The 21502-nt window shown below is 28.7% G+C and overlaps 1 protein-coding gene across 3 annotated transcripts in view; it reads left to right on the top strand.

Moving 5' to 3' along the window:
* The window catches only part of LOC130664646 (uncharacterized), a 143630-nt gene that overhangs the window by 27950 nt on the left and 94178 nt on the right, over positions 1 to 21502 (top strand). Inside the window, exon 15 of one of the 3 annotated variants that reach the window (XM_057464657.1) lies at positions 4502 to 4643. The exons of the other annotated variants lie outside the window; for them this stretch is intronic. The gene's annotated coding sequence lies outside the window, so the exon portion shown is untranslated. Of the gene's footprint in view, positions 1 to 4501; positions 4644 to 21502 lie in introns of those variants that run through there. 3 annotated transcript variants of the gene reach the window in all.

The following is a 21502-nucleotide window of genomic DNA, read 5'->3' as shown; positions in this document are numbered from 1 at the left end:
TTTATGTAAATTATTTACAAAAAAAATTAAATTTAATCAATTTTATTTAATATGCAGAAATTTTTTTTTTTTTTTACACCTTTTTTAGGGAGTACTCTATTTTGCCCGCGAAAGTGAAAATTTTTTTGTTTTAACGGCAACTGAATTTTTTTCTATTTACTTTAAATATCATTAAAAACAAAACGATTTAGGATATTTGAGTCCTCGAAACCTTAGTATTTCTTTCAGTACCCCGTTTTGGCCCCCTTCCCCTATACACGTTCAGAGTATTAATTAATGAGCAATTTCACTTCATTAGTTACTTTTTTTTCTTATGTTTGCAGATCTTCAAGCTCGGCTCAAATAAATATCCCGGTTCAAAAAACTGACCCTAAATCGACATAATTATTGCTACCATATTTTTTATGCTCTTGTATACATACGTGATTCCCATTGGTAATGCACATATCGTCTTTTTTTTTACGGTCTTCTGTTTCGATAGAAATAGGTGACTTATTTACCACTAATGAATTAGGGATGCATCTTTTAATAGGTATGGGGTACACTCTGGATTGACATAATTTTGAACAACAGGCATTGCGGTTTGTACACTGAAACATAAAAAAAAAATTATAAACGCTGATTAATTTCGATTAATAGTTACATCGGTTAATAAGGGACATTTTATCTATTATCTGTTATACATACAGTTGAGCCATTTTCTAAGCACTCTTTTCGTTCCGGCACACATTCCGCTAGAGTCAGTAAAAAAATGATATTCATAAAAAACATTGCTTTTTTGAAACTATTTTTTTTCATAAGACTTTACACTTTACGTGGCAGACACTCGAATGCTATAACGCAATAGCTACAATAAAAATCGAAATAACTGCCCGATAATAGTTATATTTAGATAATCGTTAAATGAAATTTTTACTTTTTATTTCTAATAAAATGTTTAAACTTCCGGTACAGAAATAAATACGGTGTTATTTTAAGTATCTAATTAAATTTATATTTTTACTGCTTAACATTTTTCTTTTTCAAATTACATAAATTAGTTAACAGAAGTTTTACAATTGATTATAATAACTTTTCATTTTGGATCATACAGTGAAAGAAATCCATAAGGACTCCCGAGTCAAAAAACAAATTCGGATTTAAGTCTCAAAGTTCTCAATGAGATTTTTGAGGATCAATTTAGAATTTAGAGACTGTCAACAGTGTAGAAAGTTATCCTAGTTTAGTCCTCAAAGTAGTAGTTACGACCCATTTTACCACTTTGAGAAAAAAACTAGAATATCATAATCTGGATTAGAGCCTCAAAATACTCAAAACATACAGGAATAATTTTATCCGCATTTGAACCTCAGAAGTCTCATTCGACGTCGTTCAAAGTCCGAACTATAGCTTTTCATTCGTTGAGGGTTTGGAGGTCTTAGTTATAATTTAAAATCGTCAAACTATTCGCATTTCGACCTCATAGTTCTCATTGAGGATTTTGAGTATACTAGAGTAGAGTTACTTTTTGAGCGGCAATAAAACATCGAAAGAATTGAGGTTTTTGAGGGCTAAAATAGAATTTATTCTTTGACTCGGGCTTTCATGGATTTATAGATTCATTCCTAGATGGATTTTCATGGTGTTTTCGGCCAAATTCTCATTGGAATCCATATGAAATCATACTGAAATAAACTGGTGTGAGCCCCCGCTATCCTGGTGTTTAAATTATCAGTGTTAAATTTAACACTAAAACGGTATTAAAGTAACACCGGTAGCGGTGTTGAATCTTATCCCAGCGAAATGGTGTCAAGAAACTAGTGTTTTTATTTTCCAAGTATCAGAAGTCGAATTGTATTTCAAATACAAAAAAAAAATGTTATTGTCTCAATAATTAATGATACGTTTTTCGTTAATTTGAAAATTTAAAATTTCCGCCATTTTTAAACTAATTGAACGATTTTGCTCATCTTTGAACTTAACCGAATTTATATTTGTATTTGTATATACATGCGCACCTAAACTTTTGAATCAATGGTATTTTTGGAACCTACTCGATGCATTGCAATAGACTATGACAAAATTCTTCGAAAATTTCACCATGAGGACAAATACAATCGATAGATTTCTACTAAAAAAAATCAGATTATGCAAATAATGTTTTTTGCAACAAAGAAACTCAAAGTCATCAATTTCATGTAATATATCTATGAATTCTTTAAGCGAAATCAAGACGTTTGAGACCTTGCCTAGTGAATCTCCATTCACATTTAGTTTCTTCTTAATAAATAAATACAAAAATAAATGATTTACTTGCATTCATTCACTATTTATTAGCACTAACTTTTTAAACAACGAGCGAATGATCAGCAAATGAGTACCGTTAAAAATTTTCTCTTTACTTTCTGAAGAGTCATTTCATTGTCAGACTATTAACCAGCAGTAAACCTCCTGCGTATTTTCCACTGGCAACTCCCTTTCTTCCTTTATTTCTTCTCACCCCTAATTCCCTTTCTCTTTCTCTTTCTCTTTCTCTCATTCCTCTTGGTACAACTCGTAAACGGATGACCGAATAAATTTACCTCTTTCCCTCTCCAGCCACTAGTTCACATGCAATTTAATTCTAGAATTCCAACTGGCAAAATTTCGCTTTTCAATTATACACACATCTCACACCTAAAACACTCTTCATGCGTTTATGGTGACTAGCACACATATACGAACCAGACAAATGTACTTTAATTATGAAGTGGTTGAAAAAAAAAAATTGTTAAACGTAAAACAAAAATTAAAACAAAGGTATATTTACCGCGTAAACTTTTGAAATTAAATGGATAATGACAGGTACTGTGTATCTGAGTTTAGAGAGTCATGAATCAGTGAATGGTGTAATCATCATTCTCAAGAGCTTTTAGGTGGACATGGAATAAACTTTTTGATATTTATATACATATATATCCATACATAGTTAACTCAAACACTCAAACTCATGAAGTTTATAAAGAGTTGGTTTTGATTGTATTGTTTGCTCTGGTATACGCATACTGATGCTTATAGTTTCCGGTAAACTAGACACTGAGTACTTACACGTAAAACAGAAGCTTGTACTGTTGGAACAGTAGAAAATAGTACATATGTATGTATAGAATTGAATTCGCGTATACAAAACCACTTGTACTTGTGTATATACTTGTCACCCGTCTCTTTCTGGCGCAAAACTTTTGCAAAAGTACTTCTTGTTGTCTAAAGTCGATACATATCTAGTTTTCTTCTTTTTATTTTTTTTTGTTAACTTAATTGCCAAGTTTTAGAGGCTGCAAGTTGAAAATAAAAGTATGATTTTGAGTGTCCCAAAATTTTCTTTTAGAATTTTTCGGTGGACTCAATGTATTGCTAGCCACAAAAAATACATGCGGTGTCTTCTTTACTGTATTTAAGTTTTATATAAATTATTTATCTTCACACGCAAAAAAATGAATGATAAATTTTATTCGGATTTTAAATTGATTTTTATTGTTTGAACAATGAACCCGCATCAAAGAAGGTAATTCATAAATAATATAATACTGAAAGCAAAAAAGTATAAGAATGATTCTCTAAAATATATTGATATGAAAAAAAAAAAATAGTCACTCTTGTTCTTTAAATTTTATTGTTTGAAATGATAAAATACGTCATCTTGCCATATAGATATAGCCGCGCATCAGTAATACTTTAGGTTAATTCTTTCACATTCATTAAAAGCTTACAAACACAAGTAAAATTGTATTGTTTCGAACTATAAAAACGGATGCGCTTAAGATATACTTTTTGACAATTTCAAAGAAGTAATACACTGAAAAAAATAATCGCTAGCTGCTAGCGATTTTTTTCTTTAGCAGCTAGCGATTTTTAATCGTTAGCTGCAAGCGATTATTTCGCTAGCGGCTAGCGATTTTTTCTTTAGCAGCTAGCGATTTTTAATCGTTAGCTGCAAGCGATTATTTCGCTAGCTGCTAGCGATTCTTTCTTTAGCAGCTAGCGATTAAAAATCGCTTGCTGCAAGCGATTATTTCGCTAGCTACTAGCGATTTTTTCTTTAGCAGGTAGCGATTAAAAATCGCTTGCTGGAAGCAATTTTTTCTTTAGCAGAGAGCGATTAAAAATCGCTTGCTGGAAGCGATTTTTTCGCTAGCAGGTAGCGATTAAAAATCGCTTGCTGGAAGCGATTTTTTCTTTAGCAGGGAGCGATTAAAAATACTGTTTTTATCATTTAAATAAATTTATAAATATACATATTCATATATATTTATACATATATAAAAATATATATTTGTATACACACAAAAAAAGGAATTCTTGGGTCAAGAAGAAAATCGTTTCCAAAAATAAATTCTTAAATTAAAATATCCTCTTTTCTTGTTTGAAAAAATTTTCTCTTGGTAAAAATTTTTTTTTTTTTTAATTAGAGTATATAAAGCTCTTCAATAAAGAAATTCAATTTTGATTTAAAAATATAAATTTTTGCTTTAAATGTTTTTAGTTTCTCCGAACAAGAAAACAACTTGGTTGGCTCAAGAAAATTTAGCTCTTGGTTTTAGAAGATACCAACTCATTCTAAAAACATCGTTCTCTCGAATGTAGTCGATATCGATTCATTTCGATACATCGAATTTTTAAACGGAGGCACATTTAACTTACTCCAAGTAAAAATTAATTTATTTAAAGATTTGATAACATTTAGTTCAAAATAAATGTAGACTTCATCTTAGAACGATTAATTTTAGATTTAAAAAATAAAAAACTCATTTTAAAACTAAATTATACATCAATGTAAATAAAAAATACTTTTATTTTAAAATATAATAAATAAGTTCAATTTCAAATTAATTGTTTTTATTAAAAATTCAATTCTCAGAATATATACAATTAATTATCAAAATAAATTTTGATTCTTTATTACAATAAGAAATTTTTTTTGTTTATGAAAATAAATTAAAGGTTATGTTATTTATCCTGGCTTCATTGACACTATGAACTGCATGATACCACACTAAAAAGGAAACAATTTTATATGAACTTAGGATTAGAAATGAAAACAAACTTGATTATCTGATATATGATTAAAAACAGCATAAATAAAAATTAACTTACTTTTTTCGCGATTGAAACGACACCCTTTAACTTAACTTAAATCAGGAAATAACACCAGATATAATGACTAATAACTACAATAACTCACATTTTTACCGAACACTTCAATTCAAAACAATTTATGTATATGAATTAGTTAATTGTATAATTAATAAACTAATACTATTAGAATATTGGTGTGTAATATATAATTGCACATATACGGCGCCAGCGCTGAACAGACTCGTTTCATTTTTTTGGGATCTTCGGGCGTCTACGTGTATACACAAAGTAGTGTCCGAAGTAGAGAAGCTGCATAGACCCGAGTGCTCCTGTTATCCGAATGCTGCTATGGAAAAAAACCAAGAGCTTGATTTTCTTGACTTGAATTTTTTTTATTTTTGTTTCAAGCAATAGCCACTAGTTGGTTTAAGAAATCTGACTCCTTACGTAGAGAAGTTAAATTTCATAGAATAAAATATTCAATATACATGAATGAAGAAATTCAAAATATTAATTCAAAAAACAATTTACTTTCTTAAAATATTTTTTCTTTTTGAACTAAAATCATATATTTTTAACTTAAAACATTAACCCATTTGAGTCGAAAAAATAACTTTTTGAATCAAAATAATCAAAATTAAGAAAAAATTTTCTTCAACCAAGATTTATTCCATTTTCCTAAATATTCTCTTGACTCAAGATAATTCTCTTTGAACCAAGATAACCTTTCGGTCAGTGTATTTATATATTCATATATATATATATCTAAATATATCTATATATATATAAATATATATATATATATATATATATAAATATATGTATAAATATATATGAATATGTATATTTATGAATTATTTTAATGATAAAAACAGTATTTGTTTTATTTTCGAGTTATACCGATGCTTACCTTTTTTTATACAAGGAACAAATGTGTAATCTGCTAGTAAAGAAATCGTTATCAGCGAGCGAAAAAATCGCTTCCAGTAAGCGATTTTTAATCGCTCCCTGCTAAAGAAAAAATCGCTTCCAGCTAGCGAAAAAATCGCTTCCAGCAAGCGATTTTTAATCGCTCCCTGCTAAAGAAAAAATCGCTTCCAGCTAGCGAAAAAATCGCTTCCAGCAAGCGATTTTTAATCGCTCCCTGCTAAAGAAAAAATTGCTTCCAGCTAGCGAAATAATCGTTTCCAGCAAGCGATTTTTAATCGCTAGCTGCTAAAGAAAAAATCGCTAGCAGCTAGCGAAATAATCGCTTGCAGCTAACGATTAAAAATCGCTAGCTGCTAAAGAAAAAAATCGCTAGCAGCTAGCGATTATTTTTTTCAGTGTAATTATATACCGTTGTACATAAAATCAATTGTTCGACATTTAAAATTTTATTTATCATACTGAATGTTTTTTTACTTTTTTACTATAAGCTTAAATGTTCCGAACATCGAATGTTGAAGCTGAAACGTTAAATTATTTTTTGCAACTCATGCTAAGAAAGCATGTCTCTGATTGGTTAAAATTGACACTACAAAGAATAAATATCGCGAAGAATGTCTACATTGTTCGTGAAAAATATGACAAACGTACACTTTTTACATATATGTAGATTAGGGTGTCCCAAAAAAAAAATATATTTTTTTTTTAACGTCTTATGGGCTCAAAAGTTACTTCATATTATAAAAAGAATCCTCACAAAATTTCAGCCAGATATCATTAAAATTGAGCTATCACAAAGGGGGGTCCCCTTTCCCATTTAAAACACACGCGAAAATTTTTCATTTTAGTTTTTCGTTATTAAGACTATAAAAAAAAATTTTTATTTAATTTCGCTCAAAATGATTTCGTAGGGAATTAAATTCTCTACAAAAAAGTGCTGATGCATTATGTACGTCAAACGAACTGGAAAAAAGTTACGGGGCTTCAAAAATCAACAAAAATTTAGTTTACTCAGTGTTGAATTTTTTGTTATTATTTTTCATTTTTATTGCATCAAAAAATTTTTTGTTCAAATTTTCACGAGCATGCTCATGTAGGAAATTTAATTTTCTACAAAAAGTATCTGGTATCATATATACGTCAAATGAATGAGAAAAAAGTTACGAGGCTTTAAATGTCAACGAAAAATGAAGTTCACTTTCCGTTGACATTTTAGTTCAAAAAATTAATATTTTTTAAACTTCACTTTTCGTTGACATTTAAAGCCCTGTAACTTTTTTCTCATTCATTTGACGTATATATAATATCAGATACTTTTTGTAGAAAATTAAATTTCCTACATGAGCATTTTCGTCAAAATTTGAACAAAAAATTTTTTGATGCAATAAAAATGAAAAATAATAAGAAAAAAATCAACACTGAGTTAACTAAATTTTTTTTTTTATTTTTGAAGCCCCGTAACTTTTTTCCAGTTCGTTTGACGTACATAATGCATCAGCACTTTTTTGTAGAGAATTTAATTCTCTACAAAATCATCTTAAGCGAAATTAAAAAAAAAATGTTTTTCATAGTCTTAATAACGAAAAATTAAAATGAAAAATTTTCGCGTGTGTTTTAAATGGGAAAGGAGACCCCCCTCTGTGATAGCTCAATTTTAAAGATATCTGGCTGAAATTTTGTGAGGATTCTTTTTATAATATGAAGTAACTTTTGAGTCCATAAGACGTTAAAAAAAAATATATATTTTTTTTTGGGACACCCTAGTGTAGATATACTATTTATTAGTCATTAAACGATCCACCAGAAAACCCAATTAACAGCTGTCTCGAGTTAAGACAACGGAAAGTCTCAAACTATAGAAAATCATCTTACTATATTTAACTACAATTTACAATTCACTAACTGAACTTTGACTCGAAACTCTAGTTATTTTTTGCTGAGTATCGATATTTTTAAAACAATAAAAATAATTTTAAATTATTATAAAAATCAAGTAAATCATGTTTAATTGTTACTATTATTATATAACAATCTTTTGCATCAGAAATAATATAGGAATTAATTTTATATTAATAAGATTGAATATTATTTTAGGTTAATTAAACGATTAAATTTAATGTAGTGTCCGTTTTTACCAATAAAAGACATTCTTTTTTACCATTCGATGCAAAAACTATTGTAACGGACTGAGTAGGAAGGGCTTTCGACACTCGTGTGTTGGCAACACTCGTCTAACGGCTCGTGAACCAATCACACTCATTGTCGAAAGCACCTTCCACTCAATGCGTTAATATACTAATAATTTAATTTTTTTATCTACCAAACAGTAATTTTTATTACTTGTAACATGATTTATTTACATATAAACTATAAATTTCAATATTTAAATCAAGATTATTATAATGTATTCAATAAAACCACGAAATTACTGTTTGAAATGATATTCAATTGTAACCACATTCTGAATTTTTAGTTATCGATTAATAATTTTTATAATTCATTTTTTGGCGTGCAATAATTTTGTTGTTTCGGCATCTTTATTTACTAACAGTATTAAAATCTTTGAAAATTTTTACTCGCTCGAAGAAATTTTTCGAATCATGCATTGAAACCGAAACTTTTCTTGGGGTGAGAAAAAATGTCTTATGCCAAAAAAAAAATGTATATATAAAAATATATAAGGATGATAGTAATTTAAATTTCATCTAGTTTTATTTCTAGGTCTTGTTTATTCTTTAAGGTGTAAGTAGTATTTTGTCTGGTGATAAAAGTCATGTGAGAATGAGAATAAATGGTTGAAAATGGACTGCATGAGTAAAAAAATTTACCATTGGTAATACGACAGTTGTATTGACATTCAGGATGGACGTAAAGAAGAAAAAGTCGTTGGATAGGAAGTTAAGAATTATGGTGGGTCTAGAAGATGAGGTTGTCGTGGGACATGGATGTTAAAGTCACTCTCGGGCGACGAGTGAGTACGCGACTAAAATGTCTAATGCTGATCTATAAAGCCTTGTCGATATATACTTTCTTCAGTTACTAACTTCATCTTAACATATTTCCGGCTGGTTGAATTATGGATAAAAATAATATATTTCTACGAAGATTATATTCCTAGTTGTTATTGATTTTACTTTCTTTTTTTTTTTACGATTAATTTTCTGTGTACCGTAAATTTCTCTTCGTGTACACGGACGTACGTACAGTATTTTAAAAATTTTTAATTCAAATTCGGTGTCTTCATTAATCCTGCACACACGGAAAGAAAATTATGGGAACGGTTCCCATAGTTCTATAAACTTTTTCCTATACCAACATAGGAATTATGACCACAAATTATGGGAGCAGTTCCTATAATTGTAGGAATGTTTCCCATAATTATAGGAACAGTTCCTAAAGTTATGGGAATGCTACCCATAACATTATAGGAATGGTTCCTATAATACTATGGGAATCATTCCCATAATATATAGGAATGAACCCTATATTTTATAGGAACTATTCCCATAATATTATAGGAATGGTTCCCATAATGGTATAGGAATTGTACGCATACTATTATAGGGATGGTTCCCATAATATTGTGGGAATGCTTCCTATATTGGTACAGGATCTATTCCCATACCATTATGGGAATAGTTTCTATAATATTATGGGAATCATTCCCATAATATATAGGAATTAATCCTATATTTTAAAGGAACCATTCCCATAATATTATAGGAATGGTTCCCATACTGGTATAGGAATTGTACCCATACTATTATAGGGATGGTTCCCATAATATTATGGGAATGGTTCCTATATTGCTACAGGATCTATTCCCATACTATTATGGGAATGGTTCCCATAATGGTATGGAAACTATTCCCATACTATTATGGAAACTATTCCCATATACTATGGGAACCATCCCTATAATAGTATGGGTACAATTTCTATACCATTATGGGAAACTATTCCCATAATGCATAGCAAAAGTTCCCATAATTTTCTTTCCGTGTAGGATATTTATTTTGAATTGGTCACGTTGTATTTTCATATGAGAACATGCGTAAATTTTTGTAATTATGTGAAAATTAGATATCCAGGGAAAATAAATAAATTTGACTAAATTCCGATGATAATTATCCGTATAAATAAAATAAAAATTTAATAGTGTACAGCTGAGTAATAATAATCCTCATTAACATAATAAATTAATTAAGAACAACGATAATTAAATATTAAATTCTATATAATTAATTCATAGAACATAAAAAATTTTTTTTTTTCAACTTTCCCTGCTGTCCTATAATTGGATCAGGTTTTATTTTATTTGTTTGCTAGAATATTTCATTTAATAATTAAAAATAAGATGGAAATCTTATAATTTTTGAATATTAATTAAAATACTGAATTTAGATGAAATACAGTTGACTTGATGGCGATAATTATTCACATAATTATTCAGAGAACTAGTGAATTCCTAGTCCTCCTTCGTCAGACGTAACACTCAGCATCTTTGTTAAGTAGTTTCGGTACTAATCAATTAGTCATTCTTGACGAGAGTAAACTCCCGGTAACGATACTCGAACGAACTTGAGACGCTAAACTACACGATTAGACGGATGGAATCTCGTTGATGAAAAATTTTGTAAAAAAAAATTTTTTAAAAATCGATAATATCTAAAAAATAAAAATAGAAAAGATTAAGGGCTTATTGAAATCCTGAAAATTTTTATATTTCAGACACATTGTAAAAAATTTTTGGTTCGCGATGTGGTGCGAATGATTTGGTGTTGAAATTTTCAACACCGCTGCTGTGAAAGTTATACAAGGCACGCACAGAAAAAATTTTCTTGAATCACGAATGTTTACCTTCAGTCGAGATTTTTTTTTTTCAGTGCGGTGTTCAATTTCACATTTCGTGGATTAGAATTTTCATACTGCCAACGGTGTAAATGCACTGTAAGAAATTTTGGTGTGAAAATTACGGTAACCCGGAATGGTGTAAAAAAAGTAGTTACACCGCGTGAAAATTACACGGATAGATAATTTACACTGAGGATTTTTTACACCGTTATTTTACACTCAATGGCCGTGTAAAGTTCTCGGGGGCCATTTTTACACCAAAATTTTTAAATTATTGATACTGAAGTTAACAGACAATCAACAGTTTTCGGTTTTCTTTTTTTCAACAAATCGATTACAAAAAATAACAACTAAAAATATGCACATATAGAAAATTAAAACAACTACAAGTGCAATTTTTCAAAATATTTTTTTTTTCATGATTTATAGTTTTAAAAAAATTCCAAAAATTATTAGACTAAGTCTAAATTCAGTATCATTGATCCTGAAGCTAACCGACAATTAACAAATTTCTTTTTTTTTTTTTTTTCTTCCCAACAAATCAATCATAAAAAAGGAACTAAAAATATGCACAAGTAGAAAGTTAAAAAAACTACAAGTGCAATTTTTCAAAATATTTTTTTTTTCATGATTTATAGTTTTAAAAAAATTCCAAAAATTATTAGACTAAGTCTAAATTCAGTATCATTGATCCTGAAGCTAACCGACAATTAACAAATTTCTTTTTTTTTTTTTTTTCTTCCCAACAAATCAATCATAAAAAAGGAACTAAAAATATGCACAAGTAGAAAGTTAAAAAAACTACAAGTGCAATTTTTCAAAATATTTTTTTTTCATGATTATAGTTTTTAAAAAATTCCAAAAATTATTGGATCCCATCTAAATTCAGTATCATTAATCCTGAAGTTAACAGACAATTAAGAAATTTCGTTTTTTTTTTTTTTCAACAAATAAATTACAAAAAAGAAACTAAAAATATGCACACGTAGAAAATTTAAAAAACTACAAGTGCAATTTTTCAAAATATTTTTTTTTTTATAATTTATAGTTTTAAATAAACTCCAAAAATTAGTAGACCTCGTCCAACTTTAGTATCATATAATAAAAGGTTTTTTTGGCGCTAAAAATTTATACTCGTCCCCACAAAATTTGTATTTGCCCGAAGAATTTTTTTGCACCTTAAATTGCATTATAAATTTTTTGAGGCGAGAAAAAAATTCTCCAACCAAGAAATCCTTTTTTTCTGTGTACTTAAAGTTTTTTACTTCGGTTTAGCTCCCATGTTATGATAGAAATACCTGAATTACCTGAAATAGTATATATAGGAAACGTTGGAGAAGCTTTTTCACTAGGTGTAGTGAGGTAGAAAGCCCTATCCTCTCTTTGGTATAATTGGGTCGCTCGGTCAAACCACAAGCGAAATTGCGGACGCGAGAAATCCTATGAAATAAAGTGCCGGTGTCTTAATAATTAAATAACACCCGAGAGAGTCTTTAATAATAAATTAAGTTCAAACAATTACTCTTTAACTTTTTAAAAATAAAACATTATTTTATCATTAATATTAATTAGAAACCCAAATTAATTAATCAGTAAAAGTTACAAAATCCCAAGTTTTTATTTGAATTTAAATGAATAAAATTTTTAATTCTTCGACAATAAAAATTTTATTAATTTATAAAAAAATATAAAATAAAACGTGACCTGGACTCAGACTAAATAAAACGTACGGGGAATAAACTCCGGGGATAAAGGATTCACGGCGAGCGTGCGAGTGAGATCGTCTGATAAATAGATAAGGACACTAAATTGTATAGTAAATGTTGAATAAGGAAGAGAACACGCGCGGGGAAAATTTAACCGGCGCGAAAGCAGTTGCGCAAAGTGACACGCGCGCGGTTACTCTTTAAAGCCGGAGTCCGCTGTGCGCATCAAGTTCACTTCAGTGTTCAGTCAGTTCACGTTTATCAGCTGAACGCGGTCGTTGTATTTAAATTTTCAAAACCCGGGAACCGCGTGAAAAAAATAATAATTATTTTAAAAACGCGTTGTTATAAAAAGTTCAGTGACTCGTGGAAGCTTTGAACGAGCGGCAAATTATCTTGTCTATTAAATTATTTTTTCAAATAATAAAAAATATATTTAATATTTTGTGACTTGAATAATAATTAATAAAATTAATAATAACGTTTGTTGAACGTAATAAATAAATAATGGAAGTTATAATTTTATAGAAAATTATCGTGTACTGGTGATTAAATTTGATCTGTATTACGTGTCTGTGAATTAATCCCAAGTGTTTTAATTATTCGCTGTTGTTTATTTTCTTGAGGATATTTTTGTTTTAGTAGTAAAATACGTGTAATAATAATAATTAAGTGGCTTTTTAATTTAGCAGATATTTATCTACGAGAATTGAAATTTTTTTTAGGTGAGTCAGTGCATAAGTATTTTTAAATTTATTATTGTTGTGATTGATTGGATTTTGATACTAGTGATATTTTATTTTGATATTGAAATGAGCAGTCTTGTAATTTTCGGGTTTTTTTTTTTAAATGAAACTGAAGTTAGCCGATGTCTATTAATTTTTGAATTTTTTTTAAACAATAAGTTATTAAAAAAAAAGGTATTCGAAAAAATTGCACTTGTAGTTTTCAAAATTTTCTACATGTGCATATTTTTATTTTGTATTTTTTCTTAGTTGATTTGTTGAAAAGAAAATCCAAAAATTGTCAGTTGTCTGTTAACTTCAGGTTCATTTTTTTAAATCATAAATTATGAAAAAAAAATTATTTTAAAAAATTGCACTTGTAGTGTGAGTGTGAATGTAGCACACATTAGACAAATTTTAAATTATTAATAAACAGAGTAAATAATTAATGAAATAAAATTTTTGAAAAATGCGCATTAAAAAAATTTTGAAATTAACAAGTGCATTTTTTATAAATATTTTTTTTTTAATTATTTACTCCGTTTATTCGTAATTTTAAATTTGTCTGATGTCTGCTACATTCACATTCATCTTGTGGTTCTTAAAATTTTTTACATGTGCATATGTTTAGTTTTTTTTATTAAAATGGAATTGTTGGAAAAAAAAATTCGAAAATTTTTAATTGTCTGCTAACTTCAGGTTCATAATTTTATGATACCGAAGTTAGCCAACGTCTAATAATTTTCGGATGTTTTTTTAAACAATAGATTATAAAAAAAAAAATATTTTGAATAATTTCACCTACAGTTTTAGAAATTTTCTACATGTGCATATTTTTATTTTTTTTTTATTTTTGAATTAAACTGTTGAAAAAAAAATTCGAAAATTTTTAGACGAGTGTGAATGGACCAGACATCAGACAAATTTAAAATAATAAATGAATCGAGCAACAATTCAAAAAATAATATTTATAAAAAATCCACTTATTAATTTGAAAATTTTTGAAATGCAAATTTTTAAAAATTTTATTTTATAAATTATTCACTCTATTTATTAATAATTTTAAATTTGTCTGATGTCTGCTACATTCACACTCATAATTTCCAATTGTTTGCTAACTTCAGGGTCATTTAATTTTCCCTAAGTTAATGATAACATAAATATAATTTCTTCAATGAAAATTGAAATTATTATTCGGTTATTTATCGTCAGACTGTTGATTGCACGAAGGGTAAACATGAGCCGAAAACGGTAGGAAAAGAATAAAGAGAAAGACAGAAAGAGAGAAAGAGAGAGTACTTTGCAACGTCTTCTCGGCACGACACGAAAGAAGTTGACCAACTCGTCGATGAAAGCATGTTAGACCGGATTTCTTGAAGACCGATCAAACGATATCAGAATCCTCTTATATTCAACAGACCGATATCGTTGCGCGCTATATATGGTCCTTTATTTTTTAGTCTTCTTTTCTTCTTTAAATAAAATTACCCGACTAATACAGCTTTTAAAATGTTCAATTACAACTTTTATATAAAAATCCTTAAGACCGTCTTTTGAATTTGAATTATATTTTATAAAATGATCCTGAAGTTAGCAGACAATTTTTGAATTTTTATTTCGACAAATCAGTTACAAAAAAAATCAAAACCAAAAAATGCACGTGTAGAAAATGCAAAAATCTATAGGTGCAATTTTTTTGAACTTTTTTTTTTTATGATTTATCGTTTTAAAAAAATTCAAAAATTATTTGACGCTAACTTCAGAATCGTTTTTATGAGCGTAAATGTAGCAGACATGAGTCCATTTTTAAATCGCGTACAAAAAAATTAATTAATTAAAAAAACAAAATTTAAAAAAATGCACGTACTGATTTTTTTGTTTTCTAAACGTGCATTTTTTTATTTTTCTTACATAAAAATTCTATTTGTTATTATTTCAAAATTTGAAAAATTGTCAGCTGTCCGCTAACTTCATTCTCTTATCATTTTTATAAAATATCACGAGAGAATGCAGCAGACATGAGACAATTTATAAATTTGGAATAAATAAGTAAATTAATTACAATTACGAAATTTAAAAAAATGCATGGACGGATTTTTTAATTATCGAAATATGCATTTTTGAATTTTTATTCTACTATCATTTTATTTATTTATTTCAAAATTAATAAATGTCAGCTACATTCGCATTAATAAAATTAATAGACATCGGCGAACTTCAGTATCATTTTCAATTTTTATTTTTAGTTTTTCAGTACCTAAATTAATGTCATATTTGTAAATAATGCATCCTCGGAGGCTTTTAAAATAATGTCTTTTTTCATTTATTTTTTACTAGAACTTTTTACTTTTAACTTTTATAGTATTCGTGTTGTTGCATTAGCGTTTACAAAAAAAAAAAATAAAAAACTGTTAGACAAATGGTACGCGTAGTTTGTGGCTTCTGAAGTCTTCCGGACGATCCATTTCCGCGGGTAGAAACGCACTTACTTTATATATTTACTTCTTTTTCTCTTCAGTCTTTACTTAGCTTCTATTTTTTACGTTGCTTCTTTCCTCGTGTTTTACAGGTGTCATCAGAAGGAATAAATGTTAGACCGAGAATAAAAATAAATCATTTTTTTTTTTTAATGATTTATCTTTCAGTAACTATTTACTTGCTTTACATTAAAACCTCATAAAACTTTCTTTCATTGGTACTACCGGTTTTTTTTTTTTTTTTTTTTTTAATTAACTGTGTTGTTAATTATTTTTCATTGAATAAAAATAAACTATTTGTTGTAATTTTTTCATAAAAAGTAATGCCAGATTTTTCTGTAAAAATAAATCTGGTGCACGGAAAGAAAATTATGGGAAGTTTTCCTATGCATTATGGGAATGGTTCCCATAATGGTATGGGAATAGTACCTATACTACTATAGGAATGGTTCCCATATATTATGGGAACCATCCCCATAATAGTATGAGAATAGTTCCCATACCATTATGGGAATGGTTCCCATAATGATATGGGAATGGTTCCCATAATATTATGGAAACCATTCCCATATCATTATGGGAACCATTCCCATAATGGTATGGTAATCATTCCCATACTATTATGGGAATGGTTCCTATATTGGTATAGGAACTATTCCTATAATATTATGGGAACTATTCCCATAATGTTATGGGAACCATCCCTATAATATCATAAAATTTTTTTTTTGCAAAATAGTGTAGAAATTTCCCAAAATTTGAATTTTCTTGAATGTTTTGTGCTGACAAAAAATTCTTGTTAAAACTTTTTATGTTTTTTTGCCAAATACGATTTTTTTTTTCAATGTTTGAATTTTTGTTTTTATGTTTAATAATATTTCTGTGTATTGTAGAAGTGATTACCACACTTCTCTAAATTAATTTTTTCATGATAATATGGGAACCATTCCCATAATATTATGGGAATGGTTCCTATAATAGTATGGGAACTATTCCCATAATATTATGGGAATGATTCCCATAATGGTATAGGAACCATTCCAATTGCATTATGGGAATCATTCCCATAATATTATGGGAATAGTTCCCATACTATTATAGGAACCATTCCCATAATATTATGGGAATGGTTCCTATAATTTATGGGAATGGTTCCTATAAATTATAGGAACCATTCCCATAAATTATAGGAATGATTCCCATAATATTATAGAAAGTATTCCTATAAATTATAGGAACCATTCCTATAATTATAGGAACCATTCCTATAGTGTTATGGGTATCATTCCCATAATTATAGGAACTATTCCTATAATTATGGGAAACATTCCTATAATTATAGGAACCGCTCCCATAATTTATGGTCGTAATTCCTATGATGGTATAGGAAAAAATTTCACATAATTATGGGAACCGCTGCTATAATTTTCTTTCCGTGTGGTTAAAACTTTTTATAGTAAAGATTTTCAAATTAGTAATAAAAAATTTTGTGTAAAATTTGCATTTTATTTGAATATTAATTTGATACAAGAAAATTGATGTTTTTGAGCCGAAGAAAAAAAAATATCAATAAGTTCGATTTAAAAAAATTTATTCGTAAACGATGTCCGCGCTTTGAAGTCTTACTTGCAAACTAGTGATGTAAGAAAGTTTAATGGGATTGTTATAGATGTAAACAAACTTTAGTTACGATATCTTTGGAATTAGTTAATTAAGTTAATTAACTCTTGCGGTAATAATCGAAAGGGCTCATAAAATCTAAAGCTTTAGAGATCAGGTCAATTTATTAAGTAACTTTAGAGATAAGGAAACATGAAGTTTAAAAAAAAGTCATTGAAATCTAGTTGACAGCCCGGGGAAAAAAGTTTAGATCTGTCTGGATCAAATTAGATCAAGTCTGATTGAATTTGATCAGGTCTGATCAAAATTTATGTACAAATAGGCATGAACAGATATGATTTGATCTGGGCAGACGTAGACACCATGCAGATCTAAACTGTTTTTCCCGGGAGGTTGATAAGATTTCAAAATTAATCAGATTTACGTACATGAAGAAATTATTCTTGTTTGAAATGCTATGGTGTCATAGCAAAACCGGACCATGTTGGCCACCTGACGGAAATTGAAGTAAACGCATACAAAAATTTCTATGTCCATAGTAAAATGTATAGTCGTTACAGTAATTCGTGATACAACCATTGGTAATTTTACTATGGCCGTAGTAATTTTTGCATGCGTTTATTTCAACTTCCGTCAAGTCCTGAGTCAAAAAACAAATTCAGATTTGAGTCTCAAAGTTCTGAATGAAGTTTTTGAGGATCAATGTAGAATCTTAAGATTGACAACAGTATAGAAAGTTATCCTAGTTTAGTTCTCAAAGTAGTAATTACGACCAATTTTACCACTTTGAGGACTAAATTGGAATAACATAATCTGGATTAGAGCCTCCAAACACTTAAAACATGCAGGAATAATTTTATCCACACTGGAACCACAAAAGTCTCATTCGACGTATTCTCTCCCCTCCCTTTTCTATCTAAAATTTTTCAAAGCCCGAAATATAACTTTTTATTCATTGAAGATTTTAAGATCTTAGTTATAATTTAAAATCGATAAATGATTCGAATTCAGACCTCATAGTTCTCATTGAGGATTTTGAGTACTGAAATAGAATTACTTTCTGGGCGGCAAATAGAACATCAAAGGAATTGAGGCTTTTGAGGACTAAACTAGAATTCGTGTTTTGACTCGGGGCGGCTAAGGTGGTCCGGCATTACTATGACACCATAGAATTTCAAACTAGAATAATTTCTCTGCGCATCGACGAGGCTCTTTGATTGCCTCAAAATTGATGTTAATTAATCGAATCATTGACAAAAATGTTAAACAACAAATATCACTTTAATTTTTACCATTTGCCTAATAATGTCTTCCGAATGAATCAATTGATTTGATTGAATCTTCCGGTAGCCGGGAACCATTATTTGAATCTCATTTTATTTTTAAATTACTTGAACTTATAGATTACTCATTATTCAGAAAATTGAAACTTAAAAAATATGAAATTTTGTTTTTAACATTTTAGTGTCCGAATTTTATCCGTTCGTTTTTCTTTAAAATCTTTTGATTGCAGTAAAAAACATTTGAATTTATCAGTTTAAAAAAATGTAGACGTCGTTCGTGTAAAAAAAAAACTTAAAAAATTTATCGTAAATCCTTCTTGAGGATAAAAAAAATTGAAAGTTAATATTTAATATTCTTAAGTTGTTGGTAATATTTAATAAGCGTTTCTATAACGGAACTAGTTTTAGATTTGCATGATTCATTTTTTCGATACAAATTTTTTTATTTAATGCATTAATATATGCAAGAGAATATATTATATCCGAGACATAACTTAATAAATTTGCGTAACTATACATGAGCTTACATGTTTTTTGCTTGCCCATCATGTTATTTAAATGTTTACATTATAATATAAAAAAAAAAAAAAAAATAGAATTGAAAAAACGAAGGATACAAATAGAAGATATGATTTCATGGTTTACTTCACAGCATGCAGGTCGTTTAAAATACTTGAAACACTATTCAAATAAAATGCTAGAATACATACGTGTGTATTTAAAAAAATGTATAGGTGTTTTTTTTTTAAAAGCTTTTTGAAATTATAGCAGTTAATTAATTTTGAAAACAGTTGAAAATACATCAAACATACAAATTTTAGTTACAACTGATCAATTTTTTTCATGAAGAAGAAAAAAAATATAGAATGATTCTGTGACTATGCTCTGAAATTTATCACTTTAGATATTTTGCAGTTTTATGAGTTAAAAAAAAAAGTTATTTTTTAATTACAGTATTCAAAAGACTAGAATTCAAAAAGAGAAAATATAATCGTGATCAAGTTTTGTGGGATCAGTTTCTGATATTTTTAACAATAGTGATATATTCGAACTTTTTTTGAAACTTTCATTTTTCTTTTATTTTATAAAGGCACTAATTATAAAAGTTCAAATAGGAATTCAAGAGTTTATAGAGATATTTCCTAGAGGATGAAAAAAAAAAGATAGATTCTCATGCCTGTATATTTAAAGTGGATACCATTTTTTATATACAACTCATTTACTCTTATAAATTCTCTATAAGAATTAACAAGAATCTTTTGAACTCAATAAGATTTTTTACTTCCCGTTATGAAAATTTTCACAAAAAGGAAAGTTACTGGTTTCGGTTCGATTTTTGCGAATCGAGTTGTCATGTACTTGAAGATCGTAACGTTTTTCGCGCAACGAAAATGAAAAAAAATTATGTAATTTCACTGCTTAAGGGGCAGTTCCGGTTGGGGGTGGCCTAAGATTTCCGGTTGACATACCAGCATCTATATGCGAAACATCTCTGAAATCTAGACATCCGGTAGATTTCTTACTACTTACTCAGGTACATGAGTTGTCTTCAGACCTCAACGTTTTGAGTCAGCCACTAATTAACTGTACATAGAAATTAGAAGGCCCACTTTACCCCAAAATGTCTATTTTGCTTTTCGTACAATCCTTAGGAAAATATCTTGAGAACTCATTTCTCTTCTTTCTTCCTCTGTATTATTTTAAAACGCACATAAAATCAGTAACTATTTTTTTTTTTTATTTTAAAATAAAGTATTTGAATTCGAGAATTGTTGGAAAATTTATCTGTATCATAATATAATACCAGAATAACGTTGGCAAGTAAACTTTGAAGTACGTTCATTAAAGTAATTAACAAATACAGTTTAGTAAAGCATACTTACACAAACAAACACGTCATCAGAACAACTGATTAATTAAAAGCAAATGTTATAAATTATTTTTCATAAATATTAAATTTTTGTTCATAGCAAAAAAATAAACATATTTTTTTCTTATCTAGAATATTATTTTATCTAAATATGAAAGTGTATAAAAAAAAAGTTTAAGTCTTTGTTCTCGTTGAAAGTCTCGGTTCTAAGATATCTCGGATACCTTTTTCTTGTATCTTTTTCTACATCTCAATTTCTCTCACTCGTTCTTGGTCTTGATGCTGTGGTACATCCTTTGGGTTTTAACTCTATACTACTCTAGTGAGTAGAGACTATGGCATCTCTAAGCTCAGAAGCTTGCAAAGTTCTACAGAAAGTCTGACAGGAGTATTCACGCTCTCGCTTTAATTTTATACTTTCTCTCTCCTTTTCATCTACACTATGGTACACTACCACTACTGTTACTTATACTACTAGCTTCACTCTTGCTGACTTGACTCTTGAGACTGGCATTTCCGGTGGAAATGCCGTCGGACTTCCGAGGAGTTCCGGAACTTGCGGGTACCCGTCATATCATACGATATCTTTTAGAAATCTCTACATCTTCTGCCCATTCATTTTTATGAATTTATATATTATGATTATTAAGAAAAATAATTTTATTATTTTCTCTATTTTGTAATTTCACTGCTAATTTTTAGTAGATTTCATAGAAATCTTGCAATTGTATTTGTCCTCATGAGGCAACTTTACGAAAATTTGTGCGTTTTTGTCTCAGCTAGTCGAGTCCACTGTAAAAAATTTTGGCGTGAAAATGGTACCCGAGAACTTTACACGGTCTGCTCGGTGCGAAATTTTCTTGGTGTAAAATATCAAGCAGTGTTCTTTTAACACAGTATAAGTGTTTTCTTTTACATCGTACGGTGTTATTACTTCAAATATAGT

This window comes from Microplitis mediator, chromosome 3 (genome assembly GCF_029852145.1).
Source record: "Microplitis mediator isolate UGA2020A chromosome 3, iyMicMedi2.1, whole genome shotgun sequence".
NCBI classification, from domain to species: domain Eukaryota; kingdom Metazoa; phylum Arthropoda; class Insecta; order Hymenoptera; family Braconidae; genus Microplitis; species Microplitis mediator.
This window is presented reverse-complemented; position numbering and strand designations above follow the sequence as displayed.